Source organism: Onychomys torridus, chromosome 10 (genome assembly GCF_903995425.1).
Source record: "Onychomys torridus chromosome 10, mOncTor1.1, whole genome shotgun sequence".
Lineage (NCBI taxonomy): Eukaryota > Metazoa > Chordata > Mammalia > Rodentia > Cricetidae > Onychomys > Onychomys torridus.
Window position 1 is genome coordinate 81932478 of NC_050452.1, and position 14050 is coordinate 81946527.

Below are 14050 nucleotides of genomic sequence, written 5' to 3' on the forward strand. Positions count from 1 at the left end.
TTTCGAGGAGGCTTAAACAAACAAACACAATACATGAGCGCATTTAACCAAAGTGTATTAGAAAGTTTAAAATCCTAAGACCAAAGCGGGGCTGTTGTCCATACCAATAAACTAAGTTTCCTCAAATGGTCTTTACGGTCTGATATTATTAACCACCTATTCATTTGCCTCCTACTCAGCAAATTCTAGCAAGTGCAGTGTGATTGTAAACTTGACAAACAAAATTATGTGTGTTAGAGAATGCACCAAAAAAAAAAAAAAATGAAACTCAGAAATGATGAATAGTATAACCTCACTTCATCAAAACAGCATAGTCCATTTACTCACAACACTCATCTCTTCAAATAAGTCAAAATATGACTTGCTCACAACCCATTTTGTGCAGTAAAAACCAAATGGTAGAAAATGACCGTGGCAATACACTTCATGGTGCTTCAGATAAGAGTGCCGCCAACCTGTCCCTGAGCCGCCAGTCCAGCCTGCTCAAAGTTGAAGCACTAGTTCTAGCGAATGGAGAATGAGGAGAGAGGATGAGCCTGTAACCCCTTGAGGGGCCCATTCACCGTGGTAAGTTAGTGAGACTGAGAACCTGAACAAGATAATGCCTTCCTCGCCATTCCGACTGGCCGATTTGGATGACATATTTTGGGCATCTCTGCTGATTCCATGACTGCAACTTGTACACCGTCCACAAATCCCCATCTGTAGCTGCAGATGGTCCACATTTTTCCCAGTGTTTATAATAGCTCTTGAGGTGGGGGTGGGGAGAATGAAGGTTTCACAGCCAAGCTGCCCTAGCCAGGTGAGTGTTCACTCCCGTTGAACTGCAATGCATCCAAGCAAGGCATTTGAAGAGCTCCTTCTTCGGGGCTGAGAAACCCTGTCTGAAGACTTATGCTGCAGATTGCCAGGGGAGTATCTAGGGTGCATTACAAACTACTGATTTTAACATTTTTTTTTGAATGAGGGGATGTGTTCCTTTCAGAATAATTATTCTTGGGGTTATGATTTGGACACTGTAGACAGTTCAGCCCAGGAGCCAACAGCTATGGTGCTAACATCATAAAATTAAATTCAGTTCACCCGTCATGTGGCTAGTGACTACTGGCATTGTGTAGAATTAGAACATGTCTGTTGCCACAGAAATTTTCTTTGAGGAAAAATCTCAACAGTGGATACTTTTGCCATAGTTTTTGTTGATTCTTAACATCTTTTAAACCATACAATTCTTTTTACTACCCCCGATCCTCTCACTTTCCTGTCCTGTGAACGTTCTTTAAACAAGAGTATCAGTGACTGCTTTGGGGAGATGCCAAGTGACTGATCTAACATACCTTGAAAATCAAAGTGACTCATTGTTCCTGGACAAGCAGGTGCCTAAATACAAGCGTAAGCCTCTTGCTTCTTCTGGATGACTGGGCTGACACAGACATAGCATGAACGTGTTGCCCATTGGCTTTCTCTACCTGTTCTGACCACTTCCTACTGTGAACAGCTGACCGGGATACACACCTTCTTTTGTATCACTTCATGTGTACCACACTCAGCAGAATGCAAAGGGCCCCCATGCTCACCCTCAAGCAGGTCTACAGCAGAAGCAGTTTTTAGATAGCCACATCCTCATCTTGTTCGTGAGAACTGGTGTTTAGAGCCAGGGCATGAACTCCCTGTCCACAAACTCTGTGACCTTCAGCCCTACACTAGACAACCCCTTGTTGACCTGGTCGCCTCACAAGAGCTCTGGAGAGCTTCTCCAAGGGATCCTGGGCTGTGCCCACTTATCTTCCACGTGTTTGTGATGTAAGTAAGGAGCATGCGCTAGTAGCCACTAGCTCCAAAACTTGATCCTTTTTAGCTGTGCTTTGGATCATAATGTGAGAGAAAAATCACCTGCTAATGCAGAAAGACTCTTCACTGCTACTGGGTACTCCAGACGACAATAGGCCACATTCATATGCATACACATCCATGCAAATGGTACTGTTCTAACGTCTGACAAAACAGACTTTAAACGAAAATTAATTAGAAGATATAAAGGTTGCCTCACACTGATTAAGGGAATGATCCATCAAAAAACCATACTCTGTAAACACGGTGCACTCAGTTTCATGAAACAAAATGCTCTACCATGTAAAGACACAGTATTACCCTGAATAATAACAGTAGCAACTTAAATCCCTCCCTTTCATTGTGTATATTGATACAAATAATCCTGACAAAAATATAAACATCTAAGTTAAATGATATCATAAGGTCAAATAAACCTATTGACATCTGATATCTCTAGAACATTTTATCCAAACATATCAGAATACATATTTTTATCATTCCAACAACTCATGGAACTTTCACACACAAAAAAATAAACATAGTACTCAAACTCATGGAAGAAATTTTAAAGTTTTTAGACTGAATGGAAATGTAAACACAGCATACCCAAACATCTAATATACAAATCCTAAGCAGTTCCAAGAAGAAAGTTTATATCTTTATATCTACAAGTGCTTAGATTAAGCAAGAACATTCAAAACCTAAAATCAGTAGATTGAAAAAAAAATTCAAGTAAGGAAAGAGGTAAATGAAATAGAAACAGATATAATGACCAAATATACATTTATATACTTAGCATAATATACAAAACCTGAATATACCTGGAACTATGATGGAGATTTTTTAATACAATAAACAGAAACCTACCAAAGAAAATCCCAGGGCTAGATGGTTTCAATGATGGATTCTAACACATCCACAAGAGTTAACTTTATTTCTTTTTAATCTCTTAGAAGTTATTAAAGAAATCAAAAAACCTTTACAAACTTATTTTATGAGATCAGCACTACACATAAACCAAATGCAGACAAAATATCACAAGAAAAGAAAGTTACGGGTGCCTACACTATAGAGGAAGGTCACTTTGTATCTACAACCTAATTATAGGATACATTAAAAGGATCATACCATTATTAAGTGAGATTTTTATACCTGGCATGCAAGGATGATTCGAATAAAGAAAAATTAGACAATATGAGATATTATATCAACAGAATTAAGGATTAAAGCATATTTCAATGGAGAGAGAAAAGCATTAGAAGAAATAAATATTTGTTCATGTACAAAAAAAAATCTACACAAACTAGAAACAAAGGAAAACTACTTCAACGTAATAAGGGCCATTTATTAAAATTGCACAACATGTATAACATTCAATGGTAAAAGCCAAAAGTTTATCTTCTGAGACAATGTACAAAACATGTGTGGTCATGCTCAGTGATGTAAGTCATCAGAGCACTAGGAATTCTGGCCAAGTAACTAGACAAGAACAAAAACTTTTTAAAAAGGAAGAAATGGTAAAACCAACCTCACCCTCAAGTTGCATGAAATGAAAATCCACAGTACTATCCCAAAATCTGTTAGAACTAAAAAATTAGTTCAGTAAAGTTCCAGGATACAAAACTTACAATATACATACTCACAATTATTTGAAAAATAAATCAATAAAACAATCCCTTTTACAATTGCATCAAAATGAACTAAATACATGGGAATAAGCTTACCTCTGGAGGTACGCTGAGAACCACAAATTATTAACAGAATTTTTATTTATATATATTTATATGCTTGCATGAGTTTTTGTGAATGTCTTGAATATTGATGCACTAAAAGGAGACTGGTAATATTTCTCTGAAATCATGATTTAGACACTTTTTGTTGGATAAATTGCAGCAACAAGATTGCTGGAACACAGGCCCTTCTACTTTTAGTACTTGAGGGAATACCCATGCTGGTTCTGTTTCTACTAACAGGAATTCCAGTTTCTCTGCATTTTATCCAGCACTTTCGATTTGTTGTCTTGTGGAGAAGCAGCTATGCCCAGGTGTGCAGTGATACCTGTTTTACCAGCATTTCCCTAATGATGAGTTTCTGCTGAGAACTTTTCATATAGATGTTTCCCATCTATGTACCTTCTTTGGAAAAGTATCTGTTCAGATCTTTCATTTTTTTTCCTTTGCTTTGTTAGTTTTTTTCACACTGTGGATTTGTAAGAATTTATTATATATTTTAGAAATTAATTACATCCACTAAGGGAATGGATCTTATATTAATACCCTTGACACAACAACATTTAAGTTTTTTTAAAGGAATAGTAATATAATCACGAGGATTTTTAAAAATATAATCTTACTGTGTTGCTCAGGCTAGCCTCAAACTCATTTTTGATCCAAGCGATATTAATAAAAATTGAAATGGAGAGAAACTAATGCTTTAAATGACCAAGTGTGGTGAAGCAGGATTGACAAGAAGTTTTGGTACATCCTTATACTCAACTGATCATCCTACATGGACAAGCCATGACTATGCATATTTACATGGTCAACACTCAGAAAAATAGTGCGTATGGAGTCACTGCATACAGAACATACAACAATCGTCCTATATCAGGTTTTCAATCATACTAGTAACAGAGTGTATGCATGTGTGATAAGTATGTGGTACTGCACTGAAATAATAAATACAAGTACAAGACAGTAACTAGTCACGTGATTAAAAGAGGGAATTCAACAGAGGGGGGATACTCATATATCTGCAATGTTTTATTTCTTAAGATAAATTATTTTACATATTAAATCATTATTTTCATAAAATCAAACTTTTCATCATTAATTTTATCTATGAGGGGAGGTCAATCATATGTGTCCAGGGCAAACAGATGACAGCAACAATAACAACAACAATAAAAACAAAAACCCTGTACTATTCAAAAGCAGCAATGTGAAAAATATTCCAGACAGAGAAGCCATAATATTCTGGACTTTGGGTGACAAGTGTCTTCCATTTTTTTACTTGGGGTTTATGAAAAAAGAACCTTCTAGTGAAAATTCTACCTCAAGGACACTGGGTAAACTCCATGGACCAAAATCCTGCCAGGCTATGTCTCTCACCACTTAAGGGAGTTTCCTTTAGGGGACATCTATAAATACAAAGTTTATTTCATCCTTCCTAGGTAGATCTCAAGTTTCAAAAGATGCCCTTTTCATTTGGGGTGATAAATATGCTGATTTCATTGCTGGGATGCCTAAATCCCAGTTCTGCCAAGAGCATATTTATTTATTTTAGATCTAACCAGTTGGCAGTGACTTCTGTTCTCAGCATGGCTGACTAAAATTAAGAGTTCACGCAGAGTGTTTCTCTCCCACCCAGACTAGCCTCTAGCATTCCTGCTGTTCCTTTTGAACTCTGATCTATCAAGAAAATTGTCTGGGTCTTCACTTTTTCCCTGTCTAGAGAATACAGATGATGATATGGCTACAATAACATTTGTCAACAAGAATCTTACAATGAAAATGTAAGCTAAATATTATGAGGTGTTTTTTTAAATGGGTTGATTTTGAAATAAAAATATACTCTCAACTTATCATGAGAGATGGGAAAGCTTGTTACCAATATTTGTTCTTAAAACTTACAAAAGTCTATCTTTCTGTGACAATTAACATTACTTTATAATAGTCTCCAGTTCTATCCATTTTCCTTTGGAACTAAGCAAAATGATATGGTGTGTATCTGCCACATTTACTTTAACCGTTCTGTTGGTGGACATCAAGGTGGTTCCATCTCCTTGCTACTGTATATAGAGCAACAATAAGCATGAATGTGCATGTGTCCCTGTGATAGGAAATAGTGTCCTTTGTGTATATGTTCAGGAGTGATATACCTGAGCCATTTCAAGGAACTTCCATATTGATTTCCATAGCAGTTGAATTAGTTTGCATTCCTGATGGCAACAGATAAGAAAGGAGTCATCTTTCCCCACTGTCTCACCAGCATTTGTTGACATGTTTTCTTGGTCATATCCATCTTAACTAGAATGTCTGAGAATTTCAAAGTGCTTTTTATTTGCATTTCTATGATTGCTAAAGATGCTGAACATTTTTTAAAAATATTGGCCTTTTTTATTTCTTCATTTGAGAACTGCCTGTTCATTTCATTAGTCCATTTGTTCTTATATGCAGATCCCAACTTTTTTTTGAGACAGGGTTTCTGTATAGCCCTGGATGTCCTAGAACTCTCCCTGTAGGCCAGGCAGGCCTCAAACTCAGAGATCTACCTGCCTCTGCTTCCTGAGTGCTGGGATTTAAAGGCATGCACCACCACTGCCTGGCTAGACCCTAACTTTTAAAGTTGATGTGTAAATGGGGCAGGGGTATTGAGACTGGGTGTAACTATGAAACTAGATAGGAGACCCTGTGGGGGCAAAAGAGATGTGAAGAAGTGGGGAGGGTAACAGGTCTCTGCTGTGGAATGTCGTTCTGTATGCTGTGAATGTATGTTGTTCTGATTGGTTGATAAATAAAGCTTTTGGCCAATGGTGAGGGAGAATAAGGTTAGGTTAGACAGTCCAGCTAGAGAGAGAGGAAGGAAAAAGGCAGAGCTGAGGAGATGCTGCTAGCCCCCTCCAGGAGAAGCAAGATGTAAAGGACTGATAAGCCAAAAGCCACATGGCAAAGTATAGATTTATATAAATGGGTTAATTTAAGATGTAAGAACTAGCTATGAAGAAGCCTGAGCCATGAGGCCACATAGTTTGAAAATAACATAAGCCTCTGTGTGTTTATTTGGGTCTGAGTGGCTGTGGACCAGGCAGGACACAGGACAACTTCCAGGAACAGACCTCATGTGACATAAAAAACAGAAAGAAAGCTACTAGGGTTGGGAGCTTACTGTGGAGAGAGGGGACACTGAAAAGAGGGAAGAGAGAAACAAAACAAAGTTTATTTAAAAACACCATGGTGAAACCTAAATCTTTGTAATATAATGATATTTTTATTATAGCTGTGGTTCACTTTTGCCCTTCCCATCATACCAGCTCTCCACATTTCATAGTATACCTGGACTTCAGCAAAGCAGATCAGCAAGCACCTCATGATATGTGTGTGGCCAAAGAGAGACCTCTGTGATGTCTTACTGAGCTCAGCCACAATCACTAAATGGCTGATGAAGATTGGCAGGTAATGAAAGCATGGTACCTTTGGAAGGGCAGGTTGATGCCTCATGACTGGACTAAGCCCACCCCTACAGCCCTGAACTATAAAACGTTTAGCCCCTGGACAGTGGTGGTGTACTGGGCATGCTAATCAATGTGCATGTAAAGCAAGGGTGATTTGTTCCACATATAAGAGATTTGGGTTTAAAATACTTTGCACCACCTACAACATATCCTCATCTGACAAATGAAGTTTCAGTGGGGATCAGCACAAACTCAAGTATTCATCAAGCATGTTCCACACCACTGTGCTGGGTATGGAGGAAAACTATGCCCTTTAGAGCTGGTAGCCTCTTCTCAGAAGCAGGTGTAGCAGGTGTACATGTTCCTGTAGCATCCCTGTCCCCCGCCCCCTGCTCTCTCACATCACAATGGAGGTAAGGTCATGGAGCAGACAGATCAGTTTACAGGGAAAACTAGCACATTGTCTTAGTCCCTTCCTACCTCCCATCCTCTTAGGTAGAACTATCTAAGGAATGCACATACTCTTCACAGCACCTCAAGGCTAGAGGCAGGAGGGATCCCCGTGTGGGAGGCCATGGCTACTTCTTTCTCAAATGCCTTATTCTGTCTGATTCTGGGATTTTGTATTAAGAAGTTGATTACTACTGCAGAAGTGAGCCATTTCTTCAGGCCAGCTTTTGCCAGTAACAAAATTTAGATAGATGGATGGATGGATAGGTAGATAGATAGATAGATAGATAGATAGATAGATAGATAGATAGATAATTAGTAACATAATATTCTCTGAATTGATTCTTTGGCAGGAGATGGTCGTATTTCTTATCAAACCCCTTCAAACCTCAGCATCCCACTCTAATCTTGCAGGGAGGGAGAAGGAAACTTGGCATATGATGAAGGAAGCTGCCTCCTTACTCACATCTCACAGAGTGCTCATGACTCTGATAGGCAAGCAAAACATCCATAGTCTTCTATTAGGACAAGCGAAACATACTTATATGTCCAGTGCCATGAAGAATAAAAAGGAATGCCATACCCAAACCCAGGTCTGCCTGACTCTGACGCAAGTCTCCTGTGTTAGGCCACCTCCTTACCTCATCCCTGCCCTTCAGGATCTCTGGCTTAGGTAGGCCTCTCTGGCTCTTAGGTCTCCAAATATCTCCCCTGTCTAAACAATTATTGTTTTTAAAGTGTTCCCTAAATGTCTGACATTTCTGGCATAATCTGAAGAAGGGTCCTCACTTCACATTTGCTCATAATAACTAATTTATAAATTCAGTACTACCTGTATGTAACAAATACTTGGAATAACTTCAAGCATCTTTGAGAAAAAGACTTGTTATTTAAAGGAGATGTTTATATATAACAGCATTATCTAGTGACTTACTTTTCTTTAAATAAATTTGAGCATTTAAATGACTCATTTGCCATTCAGTAGAGTGTATCAATTTTGTAAGTTTTTTTAAATCATAGAGCTCTTTTTTACCATTGAGAGGATCAAATTAAAATGTTACATATTTTTAAACTTTAAAATTACAAGACCAGCCTTGAACTAGACATAAAGGTCACAGCCAGCATAAAAATTCTATTTAATAATTGCTTCCCTTTGCAAAGCGGTTGACAGTTGTCAAGACATTTTAGCATTCACTCTCTCACTAAGTCCTGATGACTGCTGGAAATAAACAACATGATCAAAAGCAACTTGAGGACAAAGAGGTTTGCTTTATTTTACACTTCCAGGTCACAGTCTGTTGTTGAGGGAAGTTGGGGTGGGAACCGATGTAGCAAGAGTCTTAAAAGTTCTTATTAATAAAATCAAACTTGGAGGCCAGTTATTGAGGTGAATGCTGGAAGATCAGAGAAGCAGAAAAAGCCACAGCTACCTCACCTTGCCAGTTCCTCAGCTGATCCTGTTTCCGCAGACTGAATGGCTCTCAGCTGAACTGCCACTTGTAAGCCTGAAAGCTTAACCAGCCAAATGCTTCTAGTTCCTGGTCTTCATGCCTTATATACCTTTCCGCTTTCTGCCCTCACTTCCTGGGATTAAAGGTGTGTGTCACCATGCCTGGCTGTTTCCAATGTGGCCTTAAACTCACAGAGATCCAGATGGATTTCTGCCTCTGGAATGCTAGGATTAAAGGCATGAGTGCCACCATTTTCTGGCCTCTATTTCTAGTGGCTATTCTGTTCTCTGACCCCAGATAAGTTTATTAGGGTGCACAATATTTTGGGGGACACAATATCACCACAAACCAAGGCAAAACCAACCATGGCAGAATGCTTCTTACGGCTCAGTCACTAGCTCATGCTCAGCCAGCTTTCTTATACAACCCAGACCCACCTGCCTAGGGATGGTGCTGCCCACACTGGGCCAGCACCTCCCATATCAATCACTAATCAAGACAATTCCTCATATATATGGCCACAGGCTAATCTGATCAGGGCAATTTTTCAATTGAGGTTCCCCCTACTCAGGTAGCTTTAAGGTCATGTCAAGTTGACAATAAAAAGTAGCCAATATAGTAATTAAAAAAATTGTCAAAAACACAATTTCTCCAGTCCTCTAGTGCAAAAGCTGGCATTCAGGGACTTTTAACAGTGAACTGAATATTATATACAACAACTGAATTTAATACATCTAACAAAGCACCAATGCATAAAACTAAATACAGCTTGGATAATTTCCATGCAGTAAATATACCTGTATGCACAACCAAAACAAGCTCTGTCTAGGCATGATGCCACATGCCTCTCATTCTAGTATTCTAGGTGCTGAGGCAAGGAGATCTGGAATTCAAGTCTAGCCTTGGCTACATGAGGAATCACTGCAGGAGGAAGGGGAAAGAGAAGAAGGTGAAGAGAAAGGAAAAGAAAGGGGAAGAAGGAGAGAGAAAGTATCACCAGCCCCTGCAAAGTTGTGCAGCCACTGACAACTCCCTGGTCTCCCCCAACCACCACCACCACCAAGGTAACCACTGTTTTGACTTGATGCCACACATCACAAGTCAGTTGGTTTGTTTGGGCACAAAAAACTGGTGAGGTTTTCAGTTTTCCTTATAAGGAAGAAGAAATGGGGTATGAGACTACAATGACCTCAGCATGGTTACCTAACTCTCCTATCTTCTAGCTCCAGTTCTCTTCCCTGCACAACTGGCCCACATTTACCCCCACACTGATCCACTTTCCTTCAGTGCCCTGAAAAACACATGTTCTATTCTACCTGTGCATGGCCATCTAATAAAGGCAGATGCAGTGATCAACCCGGATATGAGTTTCCAAAATAACATTTTTCTTTTGGTTTTTCCAATTTTACTGAACCTGCTACTAGCAACAAAACAAACTTTTGTGGGCATAACAGTGGTACCGTTGATATTCCAGGCAGCAAGTACCACTCCAGACTGCTCAATGCACACTGTTTGTTGTGAAGGAATCATGATGTAAGACTCCAAGTTCTCGACAATTTTCAATCACTGTCACACCACTAAATATTACATTTACATCAGCTTAAATACAGCATAACACTATTTGTCTCAGACCCAGTGAGATCGTTCAAATGTTGTGTAAAGGGGAAAGACTGGGGAGAATGGCTGCAAGAGGAAGAGAAAACAGAGGAATTCCAGTAGGCAGTGGATAGCAAAGTTAGCAGTCCCTATAAGGAAATTGCACATTTATTTTCAAAGAAAAAAGCAAGAAGTAATATTGATGAGGTTTTGTTGTTATTTTGTTTTGCTTTTTGGTTTTGTTTTATCTTGTTGCCTTTCCTTTTTTTTTTTTTTTTTCCTCTTTGACTTGAGGAAAAAGAATGTGTCTCATGCTACTTTACAAAGTTGTTACATGGCAGCTTCCGCCACCCTATGAGAACAAGTGTGTGCTCCAACAATCACTGTGAAAATACATTGTTTAAATGTATAGCAGTTCTGATTCAGATCCCAATATTTTGGTCCACAGAAAGAATTTATATTAGCCATGATGTTATTAGAGAGAAAATTGGTGGCTACTCTGCTAATACATTTCATTTCATTTACCTACAGATAACTAGCCTACAATGGCTGAAGACGCCTATCTGGGTACAGAAAACAATCTCATCCTTAAAAAGGCAGGAAAGCAAACACATTAGCAAGTGACTATGAAATTTAAAAAGTAAAAACAACTCCTGATTGAGGTCATGTCAAAACACTATTCCCACGACTCTCTGAATTATTCAGAAATATAATGAAATTTCAGAAAACATCAGATGCTGCAGGTACACGAAGATAATTTTGTTTTTATAACCAATTTCAAGCAGATAAATACTAGAATCCTTTCCAATTTCTCCCCTATGAAACTAAAGTGTCACCAAGATTTACAGCCCCTCAGGTTCCCTTTCCACGGGGACGTTCATTTACATAAACAGATAATCCTAGATAAAAATTTCCATTAGACAAAGGTGAAATGGATCAATTTTCTCTGCCAAGACAAATCTTAAATCTTGAACAGATAGGGTCATTATTACACCAGCCCTATTTCAGAAATAATGTATTTTTAAAAAATCAGCCGATAGCAGCCATTTCCAGCTTTCCAATTATCTTTAAGAAAAGCTTATTCTGTGGACAATAAAGCACATTACTGCACAATATGATACAGTCCATAAAGATCACAATGGTTTATGAAAGGTTAAGGAAACCTCAGCACATTTAGGGGAATGTCATAACCTGCAAAGTCTTTCAAGACTTAGCTCAAGCTGAGGGTGTGTTGTGCAAACAGAGCTGAGTGATGCACCTCGGGCAAAGGAGAAGCAGGTAACTGGATGGTCACATTGTGAACCCTGGATTCCTACAGATAGTGTGGGAGAGGGAAATCAAATCAAATTTTTGGAAGCAACCAAATTATCAAATTTAAACAAGGCAACTCTAGTTTTCTTGGTACCCAATGGCGTGCTTCCTTCTTTTCTCTTCAAGCAACTTTTTCATGCATGTTTGTAAAAATTAATAAAACTATAAGGAACTGAGAAAGGTCTCAGTGTTTCTTCATTCTTTGTAAAATGCTCCAGTAGTTTTTAAATGACTAAGGACAAGGCATGCATCCAATGATACTGTTGCAATTAAAGCAAAAGAAGCCAAAATTTATTGGACACATGACATAAAATGTAAGAGCATGGAAACTGGAAGGTCGCCCCATATTTTTTGCTGTGGTAGCCAATCACTGTTTGAAATGGTTTCTGGGGCTAAAGCTTCATCACCAAGTTCAGAGAATTAGAGTTCTCCCAGCATCATCCTGAAAATGCACCAAGTTATAGTCAAGGTAAAGAAACACTCCACCGACCATCCGCATTATCCAGGGACGCCTGAGATACTCGTGGACCCTCTAGAGTTATCAAGAGATGTGTAAGATACTCACCATCCATCCCACATTGTCCAGGGATGGAAAAATGTCTGCATCTTCTAGGTTTAAAAGAGAGTGCTAAAGGAGAATCCACCCAGAAATCTTGGTTTTAAAATAAAATATATTTCAGTACAGTCTACCAAGTCATGCAACCAAGAGCAGATTGCTTATCCTTGGCACAATCAGAGTCCAATCAGATACTTAAGCAGTATTTTAAATTTTTATGTACAGAAAATTTAGAGTTGAGTCAAATACCTGCATCTTACTCTCCTAATTGGATAGATCACCTGGGAGAAGCCAGAGGTGGGAAGCAGAAGAACAGTTACTCTGTTCCACATTTTCCAAGTGCAAGGTTCCTGAGTAGAAAGCCAGAAGAACATGGGAAGAAGATAACCACTCATTGGTCATTTGGATGATAGAGATCTAACATTTTAAATAAATAAATAAATAAAAATTAAAAAATTAAAAAACATGATCTTTAGATTGCTTCCTCATGAGGTTCTGGGGTTGTACAAGTTAGACCATGTAGAGGCAAATCTCATCTGTGCTGAACATCTTCACATTGCATTAGAGACAGGAGTAAATGCTGGCATCTGCTCTGACAGCTGCCCATCCTAAGGTCTTGTTCTTGCTGCTCTTCATCCTTGGCTTCCTTTCTGCACGTGCCCAGAAGATAAAGTCAAGAGCACATTTAAGAGAAATGTCTCATCAGTGTCCACTTGACTGGCTATGAGGGAAAAAAACTTAATCAAGACAGAAAAACAAGTCTTCAGTCATGTAATGAGATGGGAAAATGATTATTATCATATGCTTAAAATTAACACCTAGACACTTGAAAACTTTGGTAAGTAACTGACAGTGAAAATGAGATGAGAGTAGGGGAAGGTGGAGATAAACTCTGTTCTGAGTAAACCAGGAGAGAAATGTACATAAAGAGGGGAGGCCAGAGAAAGGGCAGAAAGCTGCAAGGCAGTGGTTCTCAGCCTTCCTAATGCTGCATCCTTTACTACAGTTCCTCACATTGTGGTGAGCCCCAACCACAAAATTATTCTCATTGCTACTTCATAACTGTATGCTTGCTACTGTTATGAATCGTAATGTAAATATCTATGTTTTCCTGATGACTTTAGGTGACCCCTGTGAAAGGGTCGTTTGACCTCCCCAGAGGTTGTGACTCACAAATTAGGAACCACTGCTGTAAAGTATACAATGTGACTTTCCTTTTTTTTTTTTTTTTTTTTTTAGGAAAAATTCACCACAAACTCACCAAATGTCTGATGCAAACAAATTCCATGTAGAAATCAGAGCAGGACAGAAGATTGAAGGGATATAGTGAGGCTACATACAAAGGGCTGTGAGGATACAGCTAGTGAATCAACTGAAGTCTTCCTGGAGCAGAGACCTCCAAGGGCAGTGAGGTCAGGACTCAGAGCAACCTTCCCTTGCTGTCAAGGTTAGTCAGATATCAGGTGTCTACATAGGACAGTCTTCTAACTTGCTTTTTGTTTTGCAAAGAAACTCTTAAGGTCAACAAGCAAACCAGGGCACTGCTTTACTATCACACTTTCCTGAGTGAAGTGCACCCTAAATGTCATCTTAACTTTTTTATGTGCACGTAAATAGCTATTATTTCAGTTGCTGGGATATTAGTCATAACATCTAATGATGTGGAGATTGCTGCCTTGTAAA